The sequence below is a fragment of the Cervus canadensis genome, chromosome 16 (assembly GCF_019320065.1).
Source record: "Cervus canadensis isolate Bull #8, Minnesota chromosome 16, ASM1932006v1, whole genome shotgun sequence".
Lineage (NCBI taxonomy): Eukaryota > Metazoa > Chordata > Mammalia > Artiodactyla > Cervidae > Cervus > Cervus canadensis.
Genome location: NC_057401.1, coordinates 4,816,174 through 4,843,632, shown reverse-complemented (window position 1 = coordinate 4,843,632; position 27,459 = coordinate 4,816,174). Strand labels below are relative to the sequence as shown.

At 44.8% G+C, this 27,459-nt stretch overlaps 1 protein-coding gene across 14 annotated transcripts in view; it reads right to left on the bottom strand.

Annotated features, from left to right (window-relative positions):
- Window positions 1-27,459, bottom strand: part of LOC122454432 — a 286,245-nt gene that overhangs the window by 123,623 nt on the left and 135,163 nt on the right. The window contains exon 5 of one of the 14 annotated variants that reach the window (XR_006273395.1): window positions 25,487-27,253. The exons of the other annotated variants lie outside the window; for them this stretch is intronic. The gene's annotated coding sequence lies outside the window, so the exon portion shown is untranslated. Of the gene's footprint in view, window positions 1-25,486; window positions 27,254-27,459 lie in introns of those variants that run through there. 14 annotated transcript variants of the gene reach the window in all.

Genomic DNA, 27,459 nt, shown 5'->3' with positions numbered 1-27,459 from the left:
TGACTCTCTTTCTTCTTAGAAATCTCTCTGCAATTTCCCAACTTTAGCTTGAATGCTTCAAATTCTGGAACACTCACCACAAGGCAGCTCCTTACCTTGAAGGAGATATCTAGTTCCCCCAAGTTCTAATTCTGCTTTCTGGATAAGGAAATAACACTAGTCTTCCTTTTGTACACTATGTTATGCCAGTGAAAAGGCTGTTAGCTTCAATAAAAAGAAAATCCAGCTCAAGGGAGATAGAACAATGAGGAGATTTATAGATTCATCTGAAAGAGAGCCCCAAGTTGAAGTGAGCTTACTTTGGGAAGGGAAGATTGACCTAATTACCCAGCCATTCACCGGCTACCTGCTTTCTGCTTATTGTTGGGGGATGAGCTGGGTAGAGAGAAGGTCCCTTCTTGAATCCCCTCATTAAAGTTCAGAATGACTTTCCCAAACAGCCCTACTAAATCCTGCCTTGCATCTCACTGGCCTGAAATGTCTTAGATCTGCCCATCTCTGAACCAATCACAGAGGCAAAGGAATAAGACTTTCCTGATTGGCGTGGCTGTGGACCAACCAGAGCCCACCCATGCTGTGAGTGATGCTGTCATCGCCCACTGCTGTCACTTAGGGGCAGAAGAGTACATGGGTGTGGGAGGGGCAACTGCAAGGTCTGTTTCACCTTCCTCTCCTTTCCTGCTTACAAAGCCCAGCCCTTTCCCTGATACTTCACAGGCACCATTCCTGGACCTTCTTTTTTTGGTCTAAGTTCCCCAGAATTCAGCACTTTGGGGAGCTAAGCTACCCAGGGGAGCCACTCTGGACCTGTGTTGATACACTGGGTGTCTATGAACACTGACTAATCCCAACTTGTGGCTTTTACAACCATGTCACACTGGGGGCTTATATTGGACAAATCACCATGAGCTTCAGTGCAGGCTGGGTCTGGATTCCTGCTCCACCCCTTTCTGGATGAGTTACCCTGAGCAGTTTATTTCGCATCACCCTCAATTCTCTCATCTGTAAAATGGAAAAAAATGATAGTACCTATTATTTTGCATTATTTTGAAGACATAAAGCATTCACTTTGTGGTGCAAAATAAGTTCCTCATAGATCTTGGTATTATTATTAATAAATTGGTTCTCTCCCATCTGCTACCAGTATCAACCTCCAACTGTACAGGAAAGTAAAGGCTTTCTGCTTCTTCACTGGCACCAGACCTGGGAATGTGATCCTTACCATCTGTGGACGCCCAGCTGTGCAGAAGTCTCCGCATTCTCTACAGGAGAAAATGGCTCTCTGCCCTCTCGAGTCCTCTCCTCCCACCCTCCACCTGCTCGGCCGTGCCCTGCACCTCAGACCCTCAATATGTAAGAGAACTAAGCAGAAGAGCTCTGTCCTCACAGAAATATACGTTTACAGTAACTGAGTGTCTTTTCCCTGCACTTTCAGTTGACACTCTGGGCCTCCATTACTCAAATGTAACAAACCAACTTCTGCATTACGAAAGTTAATTATAAGAAAAATAAAACCATCAGAGCAGCTGGAAAGATCATTTCAATAGCAACCACTCATCTTGTAAAATACTCAGCTTACTCCAGGAGCTAAAGAGAAAAGTAACTATCACACTATTTCTTTGCAAGTGTTTTATGCAATAGGAGCTCCTCATATGACATAGGGAAGTCATGCAAATAATTACCTATATTGATATTTTTAAGCAGTTTTAAGAAATTTGCCAAAGCAGGAGTGGGAGAGAGAACTGACTGCCCAGCTACTGTTTCCTTCTTGGAGTGAAAAGCAGTGACAGAGTAGGTTATATTCCAGATCTTAACGCTTCCTCCCCTCCCAGGTTGAGAATTCCTGTTGTTGGAGAACTTTCTCAGGCTCCCACCCTGCAATCCATCCAGCACTCGGTTCCTCTGTTCTGCTCCCCCGGCTCCATCCATTCTCCTGATTCGATCTCATTCTGCCGAGTGCTCTGGACAGGAACCTCAGCCAGCCTGGCTGCCGGGGTGTCAGGATGGTTCCTTCAGCTCACTTTCAGCCCCAGAGTCTGCAGCCAGGGATCTCCTGCTCCTGCACCGACCACCTACCTACCCAGGAGGGGAGTCCAGACAGGTAGGATGAAGACCATCTCCCTACACAACCCATGCAGCAATACTTGAGTGGGTTTAGCGTACATATCTCAACCTTGACTTTGCCCTCAAGGAGGAAATGCGAATTTTTGCAGAAAACATCTCCCTTATCAGAAAGACCAGATGGATCATGAAGCTAGTTCTGTGTGGCAAGGCTGACATGGATGAGGTCTCATGGATGAAACACATGGTGGATTGGACAGCTGTTCCTATTTCTTCTCTCCTCCCTCCACCACAGGGCCTTGGGGAGCAGGGAACGTGCCCCCACTGCTCTGACACTGGGCTTGTCTATATGCTATGCTTTGGCTAAAAGCACATTAGCAAGCATGACGTGAACTCTTCCAGGCTTGCACAAGTTGGTATGTCCTTGACACCTGCATGATCTGCCATGAGAAAGGCAGGCCCCAAGTAGCTGCCAGTCTAAAGAGATTTGGACCCAACCTGCAACCTGGAGCCAAGCCCAGCCAATTCCAGCCACGACGTGGTCAACCCCAGGTCCTTGAGCAAGAAAATAAATGTTTGTAGTTGTTTATATGGAGCAAAACACAAAACAGAATAGTCACTGCCCAGAAATACCATTACAGGCCTTCTGACCACAGGGCTCCTTATTGCCCCAAATCAAGACAAAATGAAAGGGCGACCAGTAGAATGGGAGAAAATACTTGCAAACCACATATCTGATAAGGGATTAATATCCAAAATATGCAAGGAAATCATAAAATTCAATAGGAAAAATAAAAACATATAGCCCCATTTAAAAATGGACATGGACCTGAATAGATATTTTTCCAAAGACTTTCAAATGGCCAACAAGCATATGAAATGATGCTCAACACTGATTAGGGAAATGCAAATCAAAACCACTGAGATTTCACCTCACTTCTGTCAGAATAGCTATCATCAAAAAGGCAAGCCATGGCAAATGCTGGAGAGGATGTGGAGAAATGGGATCCCTCATACACTGTCTGTAGAATGTAAACTGGTGCAGGCACTATGGAAAACAGTGTGGTGGTTCCTCAAAAAATTAAAAGTAGAGCTACCATGTGATCCAGCAATCCCACTTCTGGGTATATATCCAGAAGAAACAAAACACTATCTCTAAAATATATCTGCACCCACATATTCACTGCAGCATTGTTTACAACAACCAAGACTGGAAATAACCTGTGTGTCCATCAACAGATGAACAGATAAATAAACTGTGATAACCTTGGGTTGGCCAAAAAGTTCGTTTGGGTTTTTGTAAGATGTTACAGAAAAACCCAAACAAACTTTTTGGCCAACCCAATATATATACCTTTCTATCTATCTATCTATCTATCTATCTACCTACCTACCTATCTATGGGCTTCCCTGGTAGCTCAGCTGATAAGGAATCTGCCTGCAATGCAGGAGACCCCGTTTTGACTCCTAGGTCAGGAAGATCTCCTGGAGAAGGGATAGGCTACCCACTCCAGTATTCTTGGGCTTCCCTCATGGCTCAGACAGTAAAGAATCCGCCTGCAATGTGGGAGACCCAGGTTCAATCCCTGGGTTGGGAAGATCCCCTGGGGAAGGTCATGGCAACCCACTCCAGTATTCTTGCCTGGAGAATCCCCATGGACAGAGGAACCTGGCAGGCTACAGCCCACGGGGTTGCAAAGAGTCAGACATGCGACTAAGCGCAGCACGGCATATATATATATATATATATATGTATAATGAAATATTGGTGGTGGTTTAGTCGCTCAGTCATGTCCAACTCTTGTGATTCCATGGATTGTAGCCCACCAGGCTCCTCTGTCCATGGAATTTTCCAGGCAGGAATACTGAAGTGGTTTGCCATTTCCTTCTTCAGGGGTTCTTCTCAACCCAGGGATTGGGAACCTGGGTCTCCCTCACTGCAGGCAGATTCTTTATCTACTAAGCTACCAGGAAAGCCACAATGGAACATTATTCAGCCATAAAAATAAAAGGAAAGCCTGCCTTTGAAACAACATGGTTGAACCTTGAGGGCATCATGCTAAAAGAAATGTCAGCCAGGGTAAGAAAAATACTCTATGACTGCACTTATATGTGCAATCTAACCAAACTCATAGAAACAAAGAATAAGGGCAAAGGGATGGGGGGGGGGTGTGGAATGGGTGAAGGTGATTGAGAGGTACAGATTTCCAGATATAAGATGAATAAATTCTAGGGATCTTATATACAGCCTGGTGTGTATAATCAATATATTAACAATATACTTATAATCAATATACAGTTAACAATACTATATTGTATTTTGAAAGTTGCTAAAACAGTGGATTCTAAAAGTTCTTAACCACACACACACAGATTATGACTACATGAGGTGATGCATGTGTTAACAAACCTTGCTGTGGTAATCATTTCACCATATATACATATATCCAATCATTACATTGTATACTTCAAACTTACACAATGTCACATGTCAGTTACACCTCAATAAAGTCGGGGGGGGTGGGGAATAGAAGGATGTTAAATAGTTTTTAAAAAGAGGTGACTTACAATCCTTGCAGAAGGTAAGAGATAAGAGCAGCCACTCCATCAATAAACCCCAGCACTCTGCAATGATGATGAAGGAAACAAATCAGAATCCTGAAAGAGGCCTATCTTCTGCCTCCCTGCACGTGCCCCACATGATGAGCAGTTGTGTTCGCCTGCCTCACATCCGTTACTCCTTCCTCTGGCCCCAGCCCAGACCCCCAGTGGGGAGCGTCTGCACCTTTACTGTCAGCCCCGTGATGTCAGAAGGTTTCCCTGCTCGCTGGCTCTATGTATGGGTTCATGATCCTAGCATAGCCATTTCACACACTCCACTACCTTGGCCACAGTGAGTGGGTCAGCGGTGGGCTTGTGACCTAGGTCAGACCCAAAACAGGAAAGCCAGGAGACTTCAAAAAGTATTAGGGGGGAGAACTTCTCTTTCTGGTAAGTTTTGGGCCTGGAGCTGCTGAAGCCACCACACAGACAGATTGCCCAAGAATGAAGTGAACATGGAGGAAAACCAGAACTGAAAGATGGAAAGAGACAGATGTTGAAAGGCTTTGTGTGAGCACCTGGATCCAGCTGTGCCTGAAGTCAAACTATCCTGAACACGTCAGATATGTGAGCCCATAAGTTTCTCTTTGTTTCTTCAGCCAGTGGACTGGGTTCTTTCTCTCCCCCGCTGACAGAGTCTTGATTGAGATGCTCCCTTTGTTAACTGCAATGTGCAGTTGCTTCTCTTCATCCTTTTTTCCTCAAGGTCTAAATTTAATGTGAAGAAAAGGCAGAGAATTTTCATGCTCCTCCGCTGGAATTTCTGTCGCTGGCCTCCATCATTGGTGAGCCAGGAACTCCAAACATTTGGGTGTGGCAAAGTCCGTCACTGCTGGTCAGAAATAGTGCATAGCATGTATTTCTTTATGTATGCATTTATTATTTTCTCAGCAAGTATTATCCTTTCATTTTTTTCTTGCAGAAAAAAAAAATTGAGCATGTCATCACCTCATTTTCCTACCTCCCCTCATATTCAGGGATATGACAGAGTTGAATTGGATATTCCTGAACAGTAGAGTTAAAAATGAATCAAACCATCCCCCCTTCCAAAACAACAAAGAACTATTTTGCCACAGCGGGTCCTCGCTTCTTAAATGCATTCCAGAGCAAGGCCACAAATGCATGCGTGAGGTCAGATGCCGTCGGCTGCTGACTGAGAGCCGTGTGAAGAACGTCTTCCCCTTCCGGCCACCCCCCAACCCAGCTGTCAGGGCTTCCCACTTGGAGTCCTCAAGTTCCTGAAATGATACGGGCAGTCATTTCAGATGTCACAGGGCTCATGTGAGCCAGGAGCGTGGCCTTGGCCCTTGAGTGCTCCGCTGTTCAGCTGTCACAGCTGATTGGGCCACTGACCCGACCATGGGCTCCTCTGAGACTTTTCCAGACAAGACCCACTTTCCCCTGCAGTCAAGCTCCTGATGTACCAGCAATAACCTTGTATTGCTCGACTGGCAGTAAGAACCTCTCTGAAGTCACAGTCTTTACCATCATTTCTTTTTTTTCCAGTTCTTTTTTTCAGTTGTGATCAAACACCAATAACATAAAATTTACCATCTTAACCATTTTTTTTTTTGCATCTTAACCATTTTTAAGTCTACAGTTCAGTAGTGCAACATGCCTTCACATTATTGTGCTATCAAGCTCCGTATGTTTTTATCTTGCAAAACTGAAATTCTGTACCCATTAAGCAATCATTATTCTCCCACCCTCAGCGCCTGGCAAACACGATTGTACTTTCTGTCTCTATGAATTTGACTCCTATAGGTCATACAAGTGGCATCATACAGTATTTGCCTGCTTGTGACTGGTCTATTTCACTTAGCACCATGCCCTCAAGCTTCATCCATGCTGTAGCAGGAGTCAGAATTTCCATCTTTTTTTTTTTTTTTAAGGTTTGTTTGTTTGTTTTTAGCTATGATGGGTCTTCGTTGCTGATGTGGGCTTTCTCTAGTTGCGGCGAGCAGGGGCTATTCTCTAGCTGCGGTGTGTGGGCTTCTCATTGCAGTGGCTTCTCTTGTTGTAGAGCACGCGCTCCAGGCACATGGGCTCCGGAGCTGTGATGCACGGACTTAGTTGCTCTGCAGCATGTGGGATCCTCCCAGACCAGGGATCGAACTGGTGTCCCCTGCACTGCAAGACAGATTCTTAACCACTGTACTACCAGGGAAGCCCTGAATTTCCACTTTTTTTAATGTAAAATAATATCCTATTTTATATGTATACTACACTTGCTTTATATATTCATTCACTGATGGACACTGAGGTTACTTCCATATCATAGCTATTGTGAATACTTCTGTAATGAACGTAAGTGCTAATATGCCATTAGTTTTTTTGGATGTATACTGAGAAGTGTAATTCCTGGATCCTATGGTGATTCTATTTTTAAAGTTTTGAGGAATTGCCATACTATTTTCCACAGCAGCTATACCATTTTACATTCAAGGGTCCCAATTTCTCCACATCCTCTTCAACACTTGCTGTTTTTTGGGTTTTGTTTCTGTTTATCTGTTTGTCTTTTATCATCTCCATCCTGATTGTGGTTTTCATCTTTTATTTCTATAACTGTATTATTTCTGTAACATTTATAGAATGTAGAAGGAAAATTCTAGAGTAGTTTTACAGAGAGTTTCAGAGAAATTCTAAGAAAATTAATAGTCTATTTTGTTAAAGAGATGGTTTTACAATTAAAATGTATGACTACATACATAGCCCTTGTGTTGAGGAAGTTAAAAGAAATTTGCTGGTGTATTTAACAACATGAATACTAGAGCAAATAAAATAGCAATCATTGTAATGAAGCTTTGGATGTCATATAGATAATTAATTTGTCTTTTCCATCTATCAGGAGAGGAAACTTACAAAGCAGTTCCTAACCAAGGGTGGTAGGCGGTGGTGAATGGACTACTAGAATCATTTATTCATTTTGTGTGTGCTTATTCACTCAACAAAAATGTTTTGAGTATCTCACCATCAGAATATACTCAATGTTCTATGCTAATCAAACACAAAACAGTCCTTGCATTATGGTTTTCATTGTATCTGTTATTGTTGTTGTAGTGGCCAATGTTGCAACTTTCTCCTGTTTTCTTTCTTTTTTTTTAATGTTTCAGAACTGAGTTAATTTCACTTTAAAGATACATCCTATTCAGAACCTAACCAACTTGCTACCATCTTATAAGAGAGATTCTGCTGCAAAATCACAAGAGACTGGATATCCTAAGTGATTAGTACCACCCTCCCCTCTACAGAAGCGGAAACAGAGGCCCCCAGAGGGCTGCTGCCGAGATTAAGAAATCCAAGGTGGGCAAATACGGAGGGGAAAGCTGGCCCTGCCGCTCACCAGCTGCATGACTACAGGGTGTCTCTTGGCTTCTCTCAACCTTGTTGGGGTTTTTCTCTGTAAAATGGGAAAAGGTATGTATGACTGAATCATTTTGCTCTACAACAGAACTGACACTTCCTACTTTTGCATTCCAGTCCCCTATAATAAAAAGGACATCTTTTTTGGGTGTTAGTTCTAGAAGGTAATGTAGGTCTTCATAGAACTATTCAACTTCAGCTTCTTCAGCATTACTGGTCGGGGCATAGACTTGGATTACTGTGATATTGAATGGTTTGCCTTGGAAACAAACAGAGATCATTCTGTCATTTTTGAGACTGCATCAAAGTACTGCATTTCGGACTCTTTCGTTGACTATGATGGCTACTCCATTTCTCCTAAGGGATTCTTGCCCACAGTAGTAGATATAATGGTCATCTGAGTTAAATTCACCCATTCCAGTCCCTTTTAGTTCACTGGTTGCTAAACTATCGGTGTTTACTCTTGCCATCTCCTGTTTGACCACTTCCAATTTGCCTTGATTCGTGGACCTAACATTCCAGGTTCCTATGCAATATTCCTGTTTACAGCATCTACCTTTACTTCCATCACCAATCACATCCACAGCTGGGTGCTGTTTTTGCTTTGGCTCCATCCCTTCATTCTTTCTGGAATTATTTCTCCACTGATCTCCAGTAGCATATTGGGCACCTACTGACCTGGGGAGTTCATCTTTCAGTGTCCTATCTTTTTGCCTTTTCATACTGTTCATGGGCTTCTCAAGGCAAGAATACTGAAGTGGTTTGCCATTCCCTTCTCCAGTGGACCATGTTTTGTCAGAATTCTTCACCATGACCCATCCGTCTTGGGTGGCCCCACACAGCATGGCTTAGTTTCACTGAGTTAGACACGACTGTGGTCCTGTGATCAGACTGGTTAGTTTCCTGTGATTGTGGTTTTAAGTCTGTCTGTCCTCTGATGGAGAAGGATAAGAGGTTTATGGAAGCTTACTGATGGGAGAGACTGACTAAGCAGGAAATTGGGTCTTGTTTTGATGGGTGGGGCCATGCTCAGTAAATCTTTAATCCAATTTTCTGTTGATGGGCAGGGCTGTGTTCCCTCCCTGTTATTTACCTGGGGCCAAACTATGGTGGAGGTAGCAAAGATAATGGCAACCACCTTCAAAAGATCACTGCTACACTCAGTGCCCCCAGCCCTGCAGCAAACCACCGCTGCTCCACGACTCCGAGAGAGACTCCCGGACACTTACGGGCAACTCTGGGTTAGTCTCTTGTGGGATCACTGCTCCTTTCTCCTGGGACCTGGTACACACAAGGTTTTGTTTGTGCCCACCAAAAGTCTGTTTCCCAGTCCTATGTAAGTTCTAGTGGCTCTATGGTGGGGTTAATGGTGACCTCCTCCAAGAAGGCTTATGCCACACCCAGGTCTGCTGCACCCAGAGCCCCTGCCCCTGTGGCAGGCCACTGCTGACCAGTACCTCCTCAGGAGACACTCAAACACAGTTCTGTCTCAGTCTCTGTGGGGTCTCTGGGTCCTGGTGCATAAACCTGGTGGGTATGGGGTTTGATTGGAGTACAGAATAAAGCAGGGAAAAGGCTATTAATAGAGTTTTGCCAAGAGAATGCAAGGGCCATAGCAAACACCATCTTCCAACAACACAAAAAAAGACTCTACACATGGACATCACCAGATGGTCAATACAGAAACCAGACTGATTATATACTTTGCAGCCAAAGATGGAGAAGTTCTATACAGTCAGCAAAAGCAAGACAGGGAGCTGACTCTGGCTCAGATCATGAACTCCTTATTGCCAAATTCAGACTTAAATTGAAGAAAGTAGAGAAAACCACTAGACCATTCAGGTATGACCTAAGTAAAATCCCTTACGATTATACAGTGGAAGTGAGAAATAGATTCAAGGGATTAGATTTGATAGACAGAGTGCCTGAAGATCTATGGACGGAGGTTCGTGACATTGTACAGGAGGCAGGGATCAAGACCGTTGCCAAGGAAAAGAAATGCAAAAAGGCAAAATGGTTGCCTGAGGGGGCCTTACAAATAGTTGCAAATATAAGAGAAGCGAAAGGCAAAGGAGAAAAGGAAAGATATTCCCATTTGAATACAGATTTCCAAAGAATAGCAAGGAGAGATAAGAAAGCCTTCCTCCGTGATCAGTGCAAAGAAATAGAGGAAAAAACAATAGAATGGGAAAGTCTAGAGATCTCTTCAAGAAAATTAGAGATACCAAGGGAACATTTCATGCAAAGATGGGCTCAATAAAGGACAGAAATGGTATGGACCTAACAGAAACAGAAGATACTAAGAAGAGGTGGCAAGAATGCACAGAAGAACTATACAAAAAAAAAAAATCTTCACGACTCAGATAATCACGATGGTGTGATCACTCACCTAGAGCCAGACATCCTGGAATGTGAAGTCAAGTGGGCCTTAGGAACCGTCACTATGAACAAAGCTGGTGGAGATGATAGAATACCAGTTGAGCTATTTCAAATCCTAAAGGATGATGCTGTGAAAGTGCTGCACTCAGTATGCCAGCAAATTTGGAAAATTCAGCAGGGGCCACAGGACTGGAAAAGGTCAATTTTCATTCCAATCCCAAAGAAAGGCAATGCCAAAGAATGCTTAAACTACCGCACAATTGCACTCATCTCACATGCTAGTAAAGTAATGCTCAAAATTCTCCAATCCAGGCTTCAATAGTACATGAACTGCAAGTTTCCAGATGTTCAACCTGGTTTTAGAAAAGGCAGAGAAACCAGAGATCAAATTGCCAACATCCATTGGACCATTGAAAAAGCAAGAGGGTTCCAGAAAAACACCTACTTCTGCTTTACTGACTATGCCAAAGACTTTGACTGTATGGACCACAACAAACTCTGAAAAATTCTTTAAGAGATGGGAATACCAGACCACCTGACCTGCCTCCTGAGAAATCTGATTGCAGGTCAGGAAGCAACAGTTAGAAGTGGACATGGAACAACAGACTGGTTCCAAATTGGGAAAGGAGTATGTCAAGGCTGTATATTGTCACCCTGCTTATTTAACTTATATACAGAGTACATCATGAGACATGTTAGGCTGGAAGAAGCACAGGCTGGAATCAAGACTGCCAGGAGAAATATCAATAACCTCAGATATTCAGATGACACCAACCTTATGGCAGAAAGCAAAGAAGAACTAAAGAGCCTCTCGATGAAAGTAAAAGGAGATTGAAAAAGTTGGCTTAAAACTCAACATTCAGAAAACTAAGATCATGGCATCCGGTTCCATCACTTCATGGGAAATAGATGGGGAAACAGTGGAAGCAGTGTCAGACTTTATTTTTTTGGGCTCCACAATCACTGCAGATGGTGATTGCAGCCATGAAATTAAAAGATGGTTGCTCCTTAGAAGAAAAGTTATGACCAACCCAGACAGCATATTAAAAAGCAGAGACATTACTTTGCCAACAAAGGTCCATCTAGTCAAAGCTATGGTTTTTCCAGTGGTCATGTATGGATGTGAGAGTTGGACTATGAAGAAATCTGAGCACTGAAGAATTGATGCTTTTGGACTGTGGTGTTGGAAAAGACTGTTGAGTGTCCCTTGGACTGCAAGGAGATTCAATCAGTCCATCCTAAAGGAAATCAGTCCGGAATATTCACTGGAAGGACTGATGCCGAAGCAGAAACTCCAATACTTTGGCCACCTGATACGAAGAAATGACTATACAGACCTTTGTTGGCAAAGTAATGTATCTACTTTTTAGTATGTTCTCTAGGTTTGTCATATCTATTCTCCCAAGGAGCAAGCAGAAAAAAAAAAGAGAGAGAGACCCATAAAAGGGGAAGTCGAGGACCTAAGTAAGAACTTCTGGTCCTAGGTGTAACCTGTCAGATTCCAGGGGGAGGAGACAAAAAGTATAAAAAGGGAAGCCAAGAGGACTCAGGGTGGCTTTGAGGGTTGGCCTGCCCTTGTCTTGGGTGCCTGTTGCCCACCGCCTGCTTCCCACTTAAGCTGTAACTGAGCTGTAACTATTTTGTCATTATGAATACAGCCTGCTGCTTGCTTAATAAAATCCTGCCTGTTTGAGCTACAAGTGGCCTATGGTTACAAATCTTTGTTATGCCAAGGCAAGAACGAAGGGAGAGAAGTTTACCAACCCGACAACATGGTCTCATCTGATGCTATTCCTAAGTGATTCGGAAACTGCTTTATCTTTGCATCAATTCCATCGGGCTCATATCTGATACTTTATACTTTACAAAGATTTCCTCACTTGACAAATAGTTCTTGAGAACCTACTCGGATCATGAAAGATGATGTGTGAGGTGCTGGGACATACCAAAGAGCAACATCAGAGGATCTGAGGAACAAGAGAGACATTCAGAAAATTGAATGAGCAGTGGACAGGGAAGGGAAAATAGGCAGTGATGGGTGAGATGCGTTCAGATAAACAGAGCTAACTCCCACTGGGAATTCTTCAAAATCCATGTGCAACATGCATCAGACTAGTTCCACTGGATGACAGGCAGCCTGGGGCATTTACTCATCCACTCTTGCCCCCAACTGGTTGAGGTTTTCCCCTGGAGGCATCAACATCCCCTAGATATAGCCCCAGATAGCTGCAGGTAGGACCTGTCAACGTACTGGATCAGTCAACCTCAGTTACAGGCAAACTCAAATAGCCCTGGTGGGTATAGAGCAAGTGTCAACAGCATCTGCTATGGAATCTGTCACTACCCACCATGAGACTGTGCGTGCATGAATGCTGTCACTTCAGTCGGGTCCGACTCTTTGCAAGCCTATGGACTGTAGCCCATCAGACTCCTCTATGTACAGGATTCTTCAGGCAAGAATACTGAAGTGGATTGCCATGCCCTCCTCCAGGGGATCTTCCTGACCCAGGGATCGATCCCACGTCTCTTTCAAGTCCAGCATTGCAGGCGGATTCTTTACCCACTGAGCCACCTGGGAAGCCCATAAGATTATGGAGTGGCTTCTAAAATAAGTCCTTATTGGTCAGGGAGAGGACTTGTGCAAATAAGTCACTGGGACTCAGGAAACATAGATTCTGTGACAGCCACAAATGCATGCAGAAATACTGACAGGAGCTCAGGCCGTGAAGACTCTGGTTCACTCACTCAGTGGATGTCTACTGAACTCCTGCTATGTGCCGTACACTACCTAGGCTCTGGAAGAGGACAGTGGACAAAACAGACATGTTTTCTGACTTCAAAAGGCTTACAGGCTAGCAGATGAAACCAGCTTTCAACAGACACATAATGTAATAAGCAACACTTGTGACAAGTGGTTTAAAAGTACAAATCCTCTGCCTGCAGATTCAATGGGAAGGGATGCATTTTCTGCAGAGAATGATGATCTGAGAAAGTCCAGGAATATACAGCCTTTGACAAAGCTGCAAAAGTCCCCGCACATGGTCCCAGGATAGAGTGGAGACAGAGTAGACTGGTGTCACAAACTAAATGTATATGTGCCCCCCCCCCAAAGTCTATATGTTGAGTCTCTAACCCCCAGTGGGATAGTATTCAAGGGTGGATCCTTTGTAAAGTAATTAGGTTTAAATGAGGTCACCAGAGTGGAATCTCCATGATGGAAGACCAGAACTCTCCTTCTCTTCCTTTCTCTTTCTCTTTCTCACTGTAAGGGCACAGCAAGAAGGCAGCTGTGTGCAAGCCAGGAAGAGAGCCCAAGAACTGAATTCGCCAACAGCTTGATCTTGGACTTTCCAGCTTCTAGACCTGCAAGACGTAAATTCACCAACACCTTGATCTTGGACTTTCCAGCCTAGACCCGCAAGAAATATGTGTTTGTTGTTTAAGTCACGCAGTCTGCAGTACTGTGTCACCACAAACAGAGCGGATTGAGACAATGGTGTTGGAAGGGGCTTTGAGCACATGCTAGGGGACCCCTTCCAGAAAAACTTCCTCATCCATGCAAACAGTGGAACAAAAGGATTCAGGGCCCTTCCCACTAGGCAGACAGAGCAAGAGCATCTCCCTAAAACTGGACTTTTACAAGGAAAGGTCAATATTGCTCCACCAAGGATCCAGTCATTGGAATGACTGTACTAGAAAGCAAGAAATACAACCAATGCTCCAAGGATGGTGGCTGGCAAAGAGAGAACAGTCTGGGCTCCTTGATGACATTGTTGAGCCCTTGTGCGAGCTTTGGAAACTCACCTCCAAACTTCTTGTTATGTGAACTAATTAAAAGTCTTTACTGCTTGATCCACTATAAATCAGGTCTGCTATCACTTGTAGTCATCCCTCACTGACCCAACAGATCATTTTTCTCAATACCCTTCATGAAAACTGTTCTTGTGCCCGTGAATAGTTAAGGAAACTGACACCCAGAGAAGTGAACTGAAGTGTCTAAGACTAAAAGAGCTAAATTCCAGCTAAAAGAGCTGGAATTAGAATTCAGGTCTTCTCTGAATCTGTGCTAGTACAAGATGCTACCATGAATATAAGCCCTGCTTCTCCCCTACAGAGCCCTGGCCAGAAGCTGTCACCTTACAGAGCTGTTTTTAGTTTCCAAATGCCATGAGGCACTGTGGCACCAGCTGCCGCCTCCTTGCTCAGTGCCGCTGACATGATGTGTCAGCACAGTGGCCTCTTGCTACAGTTGTGTGAGGCCAGAGGTCCCCTGGGCATTTTGCATCCTTGCCTTGATGGTTTGTATCATTCCCTCCCTTCTTTGGACATTCTTTTCTACCAGCTCCCCTAGAACTCCATTATGTCAGCATATACACACATCCTTACAATATTTAAAATACTGGTTATGAAAAGTATGAAACAACACTAACACATTACATGTTAGGTAGAAAAACAGAATACAAATTGCATGTACAGAGATATGAAAACAATACACATACACATAAAAAAATGAAAGCAAAAACAAAAGGCTGATAGCTGTGGTTGCGATGCTGTGGTATGATTATGGGTGACTTGTTTCTTCTCTTTTGATTTTCCAAGTTTCCGGTTATGTACTTACAATGAAAAAAAATAGGTTGAAATGTTTTTAAAAATAGGTCCTTGTTTATCTGGCCCCTCTCCTATGAGGCAGCAGAGTATGCTAGTTAAAAATATGAACTCTGGAGTTTCACTGCCTGGGTTCAACTCTCAGCCCTGCAGTCTGGGTGGGAGAAGAGTCTGGGGGAGAATGGACACATCTTTATGTCCGGCTGAGTCCCTTTGCTGTCCACCTGAAACCATCACAGCATTGTTCATTGGCTATACTGTTGCTCAGCCACATCAGACTCTTTGCAACCACATGGTCTGTAGCCCACCAGGCTCCTCTGTCCATGGAATTCTCCAGGTAAGAACACTGAAGTGAGTAGACTTTCCCTTCTCCAGGAGGTCTTCCCAAACCAGGTATCAAAGCCAGGTCTCATGAATGGCAGACAGGCTCTTTACTGTCTGAGCCATATACTCCAATATAGAATAAAAAGTTTTTTTAAAAAATCTCAGCCCTACCCCTTCATAGCTGCATGACTCTCAGTGAACTCCTAAACTATTCTGTGTCTCAGTTTCCTCATCTGTAAAATGGGACTAGTAAGAGCACCTCTCTCATAGGGTGGTTTTGAGAATTAAGTTGATATTTGTAAAGCACTTAGCACAGTACCTAACACATTGTAACTGCTATGAGTTATGTTAAACCTAAGCCATTTTGTTGCCTTCTCCACCAGGGAGCGTCTTTAAGAGACTGCAGTGTATAACCAGGACAAACCTCATGTTGTTCAGAAGTCCAGCTGGCAGAAGTTGCAAAGAGATGGGTTTGTGCTCAAAATAATAAAGACCTTCTTAACTCTAGCTATCTCATACCATGCAGGCTGGAGGTGAACTCCTTAGCAATTCGGCACTGAACAGCTGTCTGCCCTAAATATCCTCTGATGCTTTATAGCTCATGAAGTATCCACATATAAGGCCGCTGGTGAATTAAGTGAAGGGCAGATAAGCAAACCTCTTCCAGTGCAGAAAGGCCCTGAACAGGTCTTCCTCTGCTTAAATAGAATGAAGTCCTCTAGTGGCCAGGAGGTGACATTACAACTCAACTATGCAGCGTCTCAACACAGGATGCCCAGCGGTTGCTGGCAACCTTTGGTTGCGCTTGGTCTTGTTAAGCAAATCTGGCCCCTTGCAGTGGCCAGAAGAGCGAAAATACATTTCTTAAGACCCAGTATCTGTATGTTTGTGGTATGAGCCCACGTTATGCAGCTGATCTCTAAAAAGGAGGGCCCTACCCTGGGCAAATTTGATTGCGTATGCCACTTGTGTACACACTACATCTGCTTAGAAGCAGGAGGTTTTAAAAGGGATGGCTTAAAATGTGTTACAGATGGAATAGACCTTAAACTAAATCCTCTCATTTCAACCCCTTCACTTTACAGATGGAGAAAATCCCAACATTTAAATAGTGCCTAAAACATAGTAGGCATGCGTGTTCAGTCACGTTCGACTCTTTGTGACCCGTGAATGCTGCCCACCAGGCTCCTGTGTCCATGGAATTTTCCAGGCAAGAATACTGGAGTGGGTTGCCATCTCCTACTTCAGGGACTCTTTCTGACCCAGGCATCAAAGCCGTGTCTCTTGTGTCTCCTGCGCTGGCAAGCAGATTATTTACTGCTGCGCCACCTGGGAAGCACAACATAGTAGGTATATCATAAACATTTTATGAGAATCTGGCATCACTTTTTATCTTTGTCATTACTTTCAGAGTGTACCTCATCAAAAAACTCACCTGATGATACCTTAACTGTTCTTTCCTTCTCAACTTGGCACTGGGTAAAATGCCCATGAAAACAGGATACTACATTAAGAATAATCTTCCTTTATGTTTATATTTTATATATTATTTTATGGCTGGTAGGAAAAGAAATAAACAGGTAGGAAGAAGAAATAGACAAATAATAAAAATAGTCTACTGTAGAGCTCAGCAAACTTGCAGTAAAGGGCCAGATGGTAAATCTTTTAGGCTTTGTGGGTCAGGCAGTGTCTGTCATCACTACTCAACTCTGCCATCTGTAGTGTGAAAGCCAGCCACAGACAATACATAAGTGAAAGGGCCTGGCTGGATTCCAATAAAACTTTATTTACAAAACCACTGGGATAGATGAAGGCCTGTCAAGCCTTCATCTAATGCAAGAATGGTGACACTCTTATTCTTCATATATAGCAGAAGGAGTTCATTGATTGCAGTATCCATTTACTGTCTGAATCCAAAACCCAGTTCCAGGACCTTACTAAATGCACAACTTAAGGAAATTCATTTAATCTCTCCATGCTTCCATTTTCTCACCTCTAAAACGGAAATAGTAATACTATGTGCCTTGAGGAACTGCTGTGAGAATCAAATAAGACCCCACTGGCACATGCCTAGTACAGAGACCAGTACTAACTGAGCACACAACACACGTTAGCTGCCTTTATATCATCTCCGTTATCACCATCATCATCCGCTTTTACTGACTGACGAAGCCATGAACATTAAAAGAGGTAACAGACACGAAAGTGCTTCTATGTGATGCCCACCAGGCAAACAGAAGGCATTCTTCACGAAAGTGCTCAATGCATAGCAACAGCCCGTGTGCTCACTCCCCATTGCTGAAATAGCAAGGGTATATTCCTCTCATGCTGATGGAACATTGAGGAAAACTCAGGAGAATCATTAAAAAACGGCAACTCACACACAGAGGATAGACATGTGGACAGCGGGGGAGGAGAGCAGGACGAGCTGGGAGGTGAGCACTGACACGTACACGCTGTGCTTGTGTGTGCTCAGTCCTTCAGTCGTTTGCAACTCTTTGGGACGCTATGGACTGCAGCCCACCAGGCTCCTCTGTCCAGGGGATTCTCCAGGCCCTCCTCCAGGGGATCTTCCTGACTCAGGGGTCGGACCCCCATACCCTGTGTCTCCTGCACTGCAGGCAGATTCTTCACCCACTGAGCCACCTAGGAAGTGCCTTATATATACTACCATGTGTAAACAGATAGCTCGTGGGAGGCGGCTGATTTAGCACAGAGAGCTCGGCCTGGGGTCCTGTGATGACTCGCGGGATGGGGTGGAGGAGTGGGTGGGCGGGAGGCGGAATATATGCACATATATAGCTGATTCACTTTGTAGTACAGTAGAAACGGATACAAGATTGTAAAGTAATCATAGTCCAACCCTCCCCCAAAATGGCAATTTATTAGGTTTCCCATCAGGGGATGACATTCTCAAGGACATGGGAAGTATCCCTTCAAAATGCAATCACCAGGCGAGTGAGTGAGAGTCGTTCAGTCATGTCCAACTCTTTGAGACCCCGTGGATTGTAGCCTGCCAGGCTGCTCTGTCCATGAAATTCTCCAGGCAAGAGTATTGGAGTGGGTTGCCATTTCCTTCTTTGGAGCTTCCCTGGGGGCTCAGCTGGTAAAGAATCTGCCTGCAGTAGAGGAGACTGGGGTTCAACCCCTGGATCGGGAAGACCCCCTGGAGAAGGGAATGACAACCCACTCCAGTATTTTTGCCTGAAGAATTCCATGGACAGAGCAGCCTGGTGGGCTACAGTCCATGGGGTTGCAAAGAGTTGGACATGACTGAACAACTGTGCACCCTAACTTCAAATTTCTGTGGGAGAGTAGGAGCCTAATTTTGGTGGGAAGTGAGTAAAATCCACCTGTTGTCATCAAGATATGAGTTTATTATTCTACTGTAAAAAGCCAATTATCTACTACACATCGCCACTCCAATTACCAAATAAATTTAATTTGAACTATGTGCAATAAATAGTACTCTCAAGACTTCTTGAGGATTATTTATTGTTAATTTTGAGAACACATGTGTAATGGGTTGTGTCTGCTTATCTATATGAAAGGGTGACATTTCTTTCTGTCTTTGCAATCTCTTAGTAAATTGCCTATAGTGTAGATCACATTCTAGTGTAGTCCTTATTCAATAATAAAATTATCTTTTGTTTCTTCTAAAAAAAAAAAAACAGGCAGCTTATTGACTTAATGATGGGGCACCATCCCTTGCCTACTTTTCAGCCTCCAGTCAGTGACTTTGGGTCCAATGACCCTACTGGGCCCTGGTTTGCTCAGAGATTTGTTCAGTTCTTTCAGGTCTGCTCTCCCACCCTCTGTCCTCCGGTCACTTCCACCCACTGATTGCTGGTCTTTCTTACCTGTGCTGAGTCCATTGCAGCAGCCCCATAACTGGTCCCATTGATGAGGATGAGTTTCTTCCTGTTCCATCATCTGTCATCCACCCACATCCTCAGTGATCTTCAGCAAGCATACACCTGACTCTCAGGCTAAAGGTCTGCATTGTAACAAATGCATCTGCGGCCCTTCACAAGCTGGGCCCTCATCAGTGCAGCAGCCCCAGTTCTGGTCCCTCCCATCCCTGTCTGTCCCCAGAGGACCAGAGACATGCTTACTCTTTGCTCAGCTTCACAGCAGGGATACACATACTCTTGGCAAGTCAGCCACACCCCTCCCACCCCACTCCTGACATTACTGCACACACATACCAGCACTCTTCATCTCAACACAGGGCAAGGAATCTTCAAGACCAAGTCCACCATGCCTCAGCCACCACCCAAAGCCCATGACTCTGAGCCAACCCCCATCACCTGGTCTTTCCAAAGAGGTTTGTACGGCCTGCTGTGACCCAGCTTATGACCTCTCCCAGTCTCCCAGCCTTGGGTCCTGTGGCTGTCACCGGTGATTCTCAGAACAATTCTCTATTTTCATCCACTTCCCTTCACTGTGCCCTTAACCAAAACCCAGTTCTCTCCTGAAAACTGCTACCTCTGCCATCTGCTCAAAGGTGGCTCTTCTCTTTTCCAAACTCCATGTGTTCCTGGCCCAGGTATGGAGAAGGCATCCTCCACGTTCGGGCCTTTATCCCTCCCCAAAAAAAGCTCACACCACTAGACCACCAGCCCCTCCCTGCCCCAAATCCATGATGCTTTACATTTATCAATTCACTTAAACCTCTCAAAGCCCCATGAAGCAGGTATGACAATCAGCCTCATTTTACAGATGAGGAAGATGAGGCCCAGGCTGAACAGTTTGCCAAAGATCACACAAAACAGATTCAAACTCAGGGAGCGGGCACTGTAGTCCAGTTTCTTAAACACTCTACCCCACTTGCCCCCAGAGACAGCAGCATCCCCCACCAAACCCTGTTTCATAAAGATTTTAGCACCAGTCTCACTGCCTCTCTTTCCAAAAACCACTCCTGTCATAACAGCACTTTCAGTTCCATGAAGACAATTCTCCCCATACCCTTCCCTTAGTTCTTCTGTCCCTAGTTCCTTATCCTGTTCTCCATCCTAAAATCTTAAGAGGCTTAGACCTTGTCATTGACAATAATTGCACATTATGGATTTTTGAACATTTGAACATAAATGTTCAAAATTCATATGCTGAAGCCCTAACACCCAATGGGCTGGTATTTGGAGACAGGTCCTTAGGGAGGTAATTAGGATTAAATGAGGTCATGAGGGTGGGGCCCTCATAATGGGATTAGTGCCCTTATAAGAATTGATACCAGAGAACTTGCCCTCTCTCTCTCTCTCTCATCCCCCAGCAGGACAAAGAGGTGAACACACAAGATGAAAGTCCCCTACAAGCCAAGAGGAGGGGCCGCAGAATGAAATCTACCTCACCAGCACTTTGATGGAGGACCTCCCAGCCTCTAGAACTCTGAGAAATTTCTGACGTGAATCGACCCAGCCTGTGGTGTTTTGTTAGGATAGGCTTAACACACGCATGCACTCTACTCTCCTGAGAATCTCAAACACTCCACCCACAGCCACTCTCATCTTTCCAGTTTACACCCTCTATGAACCCAACTCTAATCATCTTAGAAACCCACCAGCACTTCCGTCAGTGACCCCAAGTGCCAAGACAACCTGCCCACCCTGCCTGGGTGGGTTCCAGGGTCACAACTCCCTTTTAGTCACCCTCAGTCCCGCAGTGCCTTCTTCCTGCCCCAAAAAATAACACACCCAACCCTAATGAAGCCCAGCCTCCTGCTGTCTCTGTGCCTGCTCCTGACAGCGGAACTTGGCTGGAGAGGGCTGTGCTAATGGACTCACAATCTCAATATTCCTTGGCCTTGCTCAGTAGCCCCACATTTCCCTACTAGTCCCCCTCCCCAGCCTGAGGACTATTCTCCATTCCTTCTCCTCAAACTTCCAACACTTCCCCGCCTTGCTCACTCTCAACTGATAACCTTGCTTTCATTCCTCCATGAGAAAACAGTAGTCAGGAGACTTCCACCTGCAAACCCTATTAGATCTACTCACTTACCTGCATTTGTCCCATCTTCCCACCTTCCTCCTGTCATGAGCAGGCTCTTTGAAAAGCTCCTCCCCAAGCCCTGGAGGCGGCCACCTCTCACATCCTCTAAGGCATTATAACAGCAGTGAATTCCTCCCCCACACCACTTTGACTTCTGTGTGTTGGGGGCTCCCCTCTCTGATGAATCTTCTCCATCATCTTACAAACATGCTGTTCTTTCTTCTTTCTAAAAAATGCCTTTTAACTACTTTGACCCTCACCTCCCCCTCCATCTACCTCCATATGTCTTTGTTTTCCTTCATAGAGTAGATTTTCTAAAACTAATCTAAAAGTGGCTAGTTTCTCTCCTTTCATTCTGTCTTAAATCCACTCAAGTCAAACTCTCAGCCTCACCCACCCCCTGGGAAATGGATCCTTCCAAAGATCTCCCTGGTGATCAATCCAGTGGTCAATACCCAGCCCTCATTGCTTTGACCTCCAGCAGTATTGACACAGATGACATGCCCTTCCCTTAAATTACAGCATGATCCAAAAAGAATCAAACACTTCCAAAAATGTGTTGCTCAGTAACTGGATTATATGAACAAGCAGTCTAAACCCATTCTTCAAAGAGTTATCATTCTTATTTCAGTAATCTTTCAAAAATATTAATTACCTATTTGATAAACTAGGTCTCAGTTCTGTCACTCAGAATCTTCCCGCTTCGTTGCGGCACTCTGGATCTGTTAGTTGTGGTGTGTGAACTCTCAGTTGCAGCATGTGGGCTCTAGTTGCCTGATCAGGGATTGAACTCAGGCCCCCTGCCTTGGGAGCCTGGAGTCTTAGCCTCTGGACCACCAAGGAAGTCCCTATTTCTGTCATCTATAAACACTCCACATGTGCCCCTCATCTCCCAGTCCACGTCGACCCTGGAAGGTCTGTGGCCCCAACCTGTGTAACCATCACAGCTGGATGGCTGACATGGCAGACATGATACCTCCCTTCATGTCCTCAGGGGTGGGAGGAAGAGGTGGTGTAAGCCACAGTTCCTGAGGAATACAACTTTTATCTTGATTACTGAACAATGCAATTATACCTGATTTGTCTTAAATGGACACGCACTTTCTTCACTTGGCTTCTGGGATGGCACGCTCACCCAGGCTCTCCGCCCACCTCTCTAGCAGCTCCTTCCCCGCCCCTTCCTCAGTTCCTTCCTGCAGCCCACCCCACCCCCGACCCAGCCTCCCTGGTAATATGGGAGCTCCCCTCCTATGTCCACTCTCACTCCTTGAAGCAAGCATCCAGGCTCTTGGCTTTAAGCACCACCAATATGGGCTCCCCGGGTGGTTCAGATGGTAAAGAATTCTCCTGTGATGCAGGAGACCCACGTTTGATCCCTGGGTTGGGAAGATCCCCTGGAGAAGAGAGTGGCTACCCACTCCAGTATTCTTGCCTGGACAATTCCATGGACAGAGGTGCCTGGCTGGCACAGTCCATGGGGTTGCAAAGAGTTGGACATACTGACCGATTAATGTTTTCACTTCATTTTTATTTTTTCATATGTCCCAGACTCTCAGATTCCTATTTCCACTGCAGGTAACAAGCTCATATATCTAACTAACTACTTGACATTGCCACCCTAGTGGCATCAAATGGGCATCTTCAGCTCCTGGTCTTCCCACACACATTAACCTGATTCTCCCAGTCACCCTTTCAGAAGATGTTCTTTTCATCCTACAGTTACTTTAGCCACAACCAGCCTGTCTTCACAACAGGACAACCTCCGGCCCTTCGCTGCTCCCATCACAAGCCGAGGCAGCACCGTGTTTCACCTGGATTACTGCAATAGCCTTCTTCCAGATGCCCTGCTCCACTCTCACCTCTCAACCTGACTTCCTGTGACAGCTGTAGCAAATTTCCTCAAACCTGGTGGCTTAAACCACAAGCGTTTATTATCTCCCAGCTCTGGAAGCCAGAAGTGCAAAGTCAAGGTCTCAGCAAGGTCATGCTTCCTCCAGGGGCTCTAGGAGAGAATCCTTCCTTGCTTTGTCTGGCTTCCAATGACTTCGAGCATCCCTTGGGTTGCGGCTGCAGCACTCTAATTCCTGCCTTTGTTTGCACATGGCCTTTTCCTCTGTGTCTATGCTTTCTCTTCTTCTTTCTCTTACAGGACATCTGTGTTGGATTAAAATAGGTCCCACCCAAATAATCTAGAATGATCGCATCTCAAGATCCTCAACTTAATTACACCTGCAAAGACCCTTTTTCTAAGTAAGGTCACATTCACGGGTTTTAGGCGTGAGGATATAGACATATCTAGAGTTGGTTATCCATACAGCAACCAGTCAGGGTCTTTAAAACCATATATCAAATCATGTTATTGTTCTGTCCCTAAATTGTGTCTGACTCTTTGCAACCCCATGGACTGCAGCATGCCAGGCTTCCCTGTCCTTCACTATCTATTGCAGCTTGCTCAAACTCATGTCCATTGAGTCAGTGATACCATCCAATCATCTCAACCTCTGTCACCTCTTTCTCCTCCTGCCTTCAATCTTTCCCAGCATTAGGGTCTTTTCCAATGAGTCAGCCCTTCGCGTCGGGGGCCAAAGTATTGGAGCTTCAGCATCAGTCCTTTCAATGAATATTTAGAGCTGATATCCTTTAGGATTGACTGGTTTGATCTCTGTGCTGTCCAAGGCACTCTCAAGTCTTCTCCAGCACCACAATTCAAAAGCATCAATTCTTCAATGCTCAGCCTTCTTTATGGTCCAACTCTCACTTTCGTATATGACTACTGGAAAAACCATAGCTTTAACTATATGGACCTCTGTCAGCAAAGTGATGTCTCTGCTTTCTAATACCCTGTCTAGGTTTGTCACACCTTTCCTTCCAAGGAGCAAGCATCTTTTAATTTCATGGCTGCAATCACTGCCCACAGTGATTTTTGAGCCCAAGAAAATAAAATCTGCCACTGTTTCTAATTTTTTCCCCATCTATTTGCCCTGAAGTGATGGGATGGGATGCCATGATCTTAATTTTTTTAATGTTGAGTTTTAAGCCAGCTTTTTCACTCTCCTCTTTCACCTTCAACTGGAGGTCCTTTAGTTTCTCTTCATTTCCTGCCATTAGGGTGGTGTCATTTGCATATCTGAGGTTCTGGATACTTCTCCTGGCAATCTAATTATGTTGTGCTTTAAACCCTCACAGGGTCCTCCATCTAGTCATAGTGAAATCAGGCCCTTACCATGGCCTACGAGACCTAGGATGTGGTCCCACTAACTCCCTGACCTCATCTCCAGCCCTCTGACCCCACTCCCTCTGCTCTAGCCTTCTGGCCTTGTCCCAGCTCTGGGCCTTTGTCCTTGCTCTTCTCTCTGCCTGGAGCACCCTCCCTGCTCCTGGCTCCAGGCTCCACCCTCTCACTTCCTCCCAGGTCTTTTCTCCACCGTCACCTTCTAACACAGACCTCCCCTCTGCTCCTGCTACTCTCTACCTAACATGGCTTTATTTTCTTCTTATTTTCATTCTCTCCCATCATCCACTGCATATTGCTAGTTTGTTCACTGTCTGCCTCCTTCTCCAGAATGTAAGACCCATGAGGGTAGGGATCTGTTTTGCTTACTGCATGTTATGAACTGAGTGTTTGTGTCCCCACCCTACTCCTGCCCTCAAATTCATATGTTGAAGCCCTAACCCTCAGAGTGATGATATTTGGAGATGGGACCTTTTGTAACTGGTTTACATGTTAACCTTAATCCCCATAAAGGTGTTAGTGTCCTTATAAGAAGAAACCACAGAGCTTGCTCTTTCTCTCCACAACGTGAGGACACAGGAAGAGGAAGCCGTCTGCAAGAGAACCCTCACCAGGGGAAAAATGAACCAGCACCTTGGTCTTGGACTCTCCAGTCTCTAGAACTGTCAGAAATAATGCTTGCTGCATAAGCTACCCAGATGACCGCATTTTGTTACAGCAGCCCAAGCTGACTGAGACTGTTGCACTATCTCTACTACCTAGAATAGTGCTGGGTGGGTGATGACATTCTCATAAATGTTGTTTGTTAAAACCTCCCCACAGTCCTCTGGGCAGAACCTATATCCCAATTAGGAGGCACTCTGTTTCTCGTACTGAAATGATGGTAAGCAGCACGAAGCTGCAATCAAGCCCTGGGGTCCCTGTCCCCCTGTGTACACATGCCCAAACTACATCTCAGGACTGACTGTGCCATCCTATTGTGACATGACGCATCTGTCTCCCCCATAAGATTAGGAGCTCTTCCTGGGATGAGTGGGAATTCCAGAGTAATGTCTCCTGAAGTAATTTGGGCAGCATGATTTTCTTAGCGGGTGTTTCCAGTCACAGAGCAGACCAGGAAAGGAGACCACTTTGCTGGGTGGGTGTCATAGTGCAGGTTATTTTCACTTCAAGTAACAGAAAACCCTACTCAGGCTCAAGGTTTACAGGGAAGTGAAGTTCTTGGAGGTAGAACAGGCCTCAGGTACGGTCTGATCTAGTGACTGAACACTGTTGCTCAGCATCCATTTCCTTCCCAGCTTTCTGTGGACCTCTCTTAGCATCATCTCCACCCCAAAGCTGACTCCTCTCATGGTCACAAGAGAGCTAATAGGGCTCATCTTCCTCATTCATATCTCAAGGGAAAGAGGGTTTCTCTCCTCCACCACCTTAAAAGAATTCCTGGGGTTCCTCTTGTTGAAGCCACTCACACCGCATTCCCACTCCTGAACCAATTCACTGTAGCAGGAATCAGGCCAATTGCCTTCAACCAAAAAAGAACTGGATAATTGCCTTCAACCAATCTGCAAACCACATGCTGGGAAATTTGGGATGTATTTAGGAAGGAGGAAGGGGAATGGATGTTGGAGAGGTGACCGATAATTCTCAGCACAATGGGTCTTCCAGAACGTCAACTCTCCCAGGTGACTGCTGCCTCTGTCTCCATGCAGGATTAGTTCTGGGGTGCCCGCAGTCAAGTTATGGCTTTTATGAGATATGAGTGAACCTAACCAAGGCTTTGGAATGTCTCTTTTAGAAATTAGTGGTGAACAGGCCAAGCATACAATTAAGTATTGGATCTTTCTACAAACATGCAAACACAGATACACACAGAACAGGGCATGGCATTAAGCCCTCACGCAGATCCCTTTCCCATGAGCTTGTCTTGTGCTGGAAGACCTCTGGTTAGAGAATGTGGCAGATGACAGAATTGAAAGGCTCCATCGTAACTGAAGCAGATTCTCGGCAGCAGCTTTGCCCTCCGCACAGCATGGAATGCTTTTATGTAACTGCATATCTATGTATGATGACCCACAGCATCAGTCTTGAGGGTTCTTGCTCTCTTTCCTCTCAATCTCATGCGCGCTCTCTCTCTCCCCAAGACTAACAGGAGCTAAGTGCTAGGGAAGTCTTGACTCTGTTAGAAGTGTTCCAGGTCCGGGTAAGCTTCCCATCTCAAAGCAAATCCCAGAAAGCTTCCTTGTCTCCGCCCACCTACCACAAGTCCCTCTGGAGTCTAAAATTCCCACACTGTCAAGCCTTTGGATTTGGGGGTCTTGAAAATGGAAGAAAATGATCTCTTGGAGCTATAAGAGCCACTAATGCTCAAGGGTGTTGGAGACCTTGAGGGGATAAAGCCTTAGGTGTGCACATTTTAATCGGAAGGAAAGACAGCTTTAAACAAAGATGGGACCAAAGGACACCCGAGGGTGCTGGGAAGTAGGTTGAAGAAACTGAATTTGAGATGGAAGGACACCAGCCTGCAGCATTTCCCACAGGGCAACCGGGAGGCATCGTGTTTCTTTTATCAAAACAATGGAAGGCAGCACGGGGCTGTGATTAAGCTCTAGAGTCTAACTTCCTGGGTCCAGACTCCAGCTCTGCCTCTAACCGTGTGACCCTGGACAAGTCTCTTCACCTTTCAATTCTCAGTTTCTTTATCTGCAAAAAGAGGATTATAATAAGACCATGTAGGATGATATTATAAACAACATAATCTAAAAATACATATTATATACTATTACTGCTATAGTACAATATACATTGTATATATAATACTATAGTGTACTACACTACATATACTATTATATTATGCTATGTAATATGTACTTACATATTATACTATAATGAAAATATAATAGATTATA